This window comes from Choristoneura fumiferana, chromosome 12, assembly GCF_025370935.1.
Source record: "Choristoneura fumiferana chromosome 12, NRCan_CFum_1, whole genome shotgun sequence".
Lineage (NCBI taxonomy): Eukaryota > Metazoa > Arthropoda > Insecta > Lepidoptera > Tortricidae > Choristoneura > Choristoneura fumiferana.
In genome coordinates, this window is record NC_133483.1 from 6,339,985 (window position 1) to 6,343,446 (window position 3,462).

At 39.9% G+C, this 3,462-nt stretch overlaps 1 protein-coding gene and 1 pseudogene across 11 annotated transcripts in view; one reads left to right on the top strand and one right to left on the bottom strand.

The window, feature by feature from the left end:
- Window positions 1–3,462, top strand: part of dnc (phosphodiesterase dunce) — a 551,064-nt gene that overhangs the window by 391,150 nt on the left and 156,452 nt on the right. The gene's annotated exons all lie outside the window — the stretch shown is intronic.
- Window positions 357–2,566, bottom strand: LOC141433762 (uncharacterized; annotated as a pseudogene).

The following is a 3,462-nucleotide window of genomic DNA, read 5'->3' on the forward strand; positions in this document are numbered from 1 at the left end:
GGTCAGGGTGGCAGCTACTATCCGCAGCACTGCTTTTTTGTACACCAACACCATAGTACTGCGCACCCTCCCTCAATACATGCCAAAGCCTGCCTCGGGTGGATGCCGAAAAGATTTCCTTCCATAAGCCTAACAATTTAAGTTTCTAGAGGCTGGCTTGACGATGCTACTGTTCCAGTGGTTATGTTTTCCCTATTGGTAGTGTAAGCAAATCTGCTAGTACTTAAGATTTATTTTGAAAATAAAAACTTAAATCATGTCCAGCATTTTATTTAAATTCCAACTGCGCACCAAAACTGACACATTTCACTAACAACTTCTCAAACATTTAGAAGGATTAGATTCAATTCATTATTTAAAGATTCAATTCTGCGCATGTTCCGCTATCGCCTTAAACGAAGTATAAGTCCCCCTGCTTATGCGCCATTCGAACACTAGTAATTTTACGAACACTACTCGCCCCCACAGACTTACACAATCGTTGAATATGCATGTCCGTTTCATAGGAAACTGCCATTTAGGGTTTGTCTAAGACGTATAAGTCTTGCGGGAAGGCTATATTATGTTACAATCATTATATCTATGCTCTAAGAGACGCTTATCACAAGCATTTAGCTTTCCTCATACCGAGACGACGCGAACCACATTTCTTTGCATCTGCTACGCTACATGTTTGAGACCTTGTCGAACTTTAATTTTACCTGTATACCTTTCATCTTCAAACTTGTCATACAATAATTCGGGAGATAACTGTCGCTGTTGTAACTGACGCTTAAAAGTCTGCAGAATATTCTGTTTCTCTAAATACAACTTATCTTTCTTTGAATACTTAGAAATGGCTGCCAAAGTTGTATTCACCCAAGCCTCGTAGTAAGGCATCGTGTGGTTGTTAGAAGAACTCCATTTTGCCACCTCTGTTTCGGGGGATAATATCTTCGCGGACGAGACAGCTGGTGTTGGAAAATTACAAATTTCTCTAGCATTATGCTTTTTGAGCACCTTTCTTTTCTTAGCGACCTTTACGACGCTAACTTTACTTGGTTCAATCTGGATGTGTGCATCTTTCTTTGGTAATTTAGGTTTGAGCGCACCTTTTTAACTTCACTTGGGATTTTAATCTCTAGAGGTTTTGATTTTTTCTGATCGACGAATGTAACGGCTTTATAGACTCTTAGAGAGTCGTTTTTGGCTGTTATGGTTTTTATTATGGGCTTCCTTTTGATGGGTGCTTTTCTGACGGAGCTTTATCCGTTTTGGTCCTGTCGGACTTCGTGAGGCGTGTCTCGAGTGACTCTTTTGATTTAGCGCGTTCCTTTGGTTCACTGCTTGATTTGTTGGTCGTGGGTAGTTCTGGAATTTGTTGAGTGGTTAATTCGTACCCTAGCTCCACACTGCTCGCTAAGTTCTCGACAAAGTCCTCGGGAAAGTTGACCGAAGTACCGACCGAGTTGGGACGAAGCATGAAGTGCCTCTCCACTTTCATATTCACATAAACTCGTTTAATTTCGCGAGCGGTGTGGACGTAGCTTAAAGGCTTTAATACATAGTGAGTAACTTACCTACAGCGGTCGTCACTGTAAACAATGTATATCTAAACAGTGGGCAATGGATTAGAATTGTCTATAACATATATGGCAAGGCCGGCCAAACCCTGGCCCACAGACCATCAAGTGGCCCGCCAACGCATTGATCGGCCAGCCTTTCTTGTCGTCTATATAATTTGCTTTTTGCGCCCCTTGCCAACTGGCGGCCAAAGCGGCTCTACTCGCTCTACCCTATGATCGCAGCTGACAATTCCTTATTCAACATTAATGGTCTTACCTTCTTTAATAATAATTAACTCTTCTTTTTTAACGTCGACATCCTTTAGAACCTTTGGTTTCAGCGTGTACCTGTCCCGTATTCTCTTCCGGTATTCCACGCATCCCAATTTAGGTTGTTTTTCAGGCATCTCCATTCTTCTTGGTAATTTAGGCGAACCCAGTTCTGGGTAAGTGTCGGTAGACTGTGAAACACGTTCTACTTTGTGTTCTTCCTGTAACATAAGACTTTTTCCAATAAGTATCTCATTTATCTTTGGTGTCTTAGGTATCTATTGAGGCCTAGAAAAGCTATTAATAAGGACAAAACTATTCAGGAAAGTTTTAGTTTTAGAGCGTCTGAAAACAAAACAGTCATTCGAGAGTGGAAGATAATTATGTAGGTTTTTCATCTTTAAAAGTTCTTTAATTTGGGAAAATAAGTATCTCCTAGTATTATGTGGTATACTGCCTACCTTATATTCCACCTTTTTTCGTTCTGGTTGACTTGTACGAAATTTATCCTCAAGTTTCAAGAATTTTGAACGCACAACGTCCCCGCGATCTGGCTGATTCTTTAATAAATACTGTTCTTTCTGTTTTTGTCGACGAACCATGTCCCCACGATCCTTTAGCCGTAGCTTTTCCAGTTCCGAAAGCTTTCTCTTGTCCATTTTTTAATTTCAATGTGTAAAAAATACTATAATTTTGATGCCGGTGCCTGACGTGTCCAATGAGTAATGATTGAATGAATGCCAACGCGATTTTTTTTTTCAAAATATTGCTCGCCTGTCATTGCTATGGCGCGAAAAGTTCTATTCAAACATGGCGGTACGTAGTTTTGTGAGTTATAATAATCTTGTTACTTGTTACACAAAATAGTCAGTAGGTACTGTTTTAATTATTATTTAACGGTGGTGATAATCCATAGAAGGAAATTAAATTTTATGTGCAGGTACCAATCATTAACCTCTTTAGTAAAATTTAATCCAGAGAGCCGTCACCTTTTAAAACCCACTCGATTACCCTTCAATACTGACACTGCCGACCGCCATTTCTACATCTATGCTAAAAAATGCAAAAAAAATATTAAAATGATTGGTATAAAATGATATAACGTTCCAGTCTTCATTATTTCCTCGCGATGGACAAAAAATCCAAAGCAAAGTTGGTCAAGTCCAAGTCTTCTAATAGTGCCATCACAAGCAGGTCCGAAAAGGGCTCCTCCAACAAGAAGAGCAGAAGCAATGTTGAGTTCAAGGCACTAGCGGGCAAGAAGCGGGGAGTGTACGTTGAGAAGCGGCCGAGTGGGAACAAACAGATCAATGCACAAGGTAAAGATTTATATTTCGGGGTCTCATGGACGGAACTAAGTAAGTACATTGAAATTGTCCCAAACGATGCGTTTAGTCAGTGTTTTTAAACCTGCGGGTCGCGACCCCCTGCGCGAAGCATTTTTAGGAGGGTCGCGGAGCCCCTATTTATGAAACACAGTTCTTTAGTAAAAAAAAAGTTAAAAATATTTATTAACTAAATGTGTTGATTTGTTAGCTGTAGGTCCAATAACTAATTATATTTGACACAAAATAAAATACATAAAAACAACTGGTACGGGGTCGCGAAATATTAATTCACAGGGCGGGTCGGTCATGAAAAGGTGGAA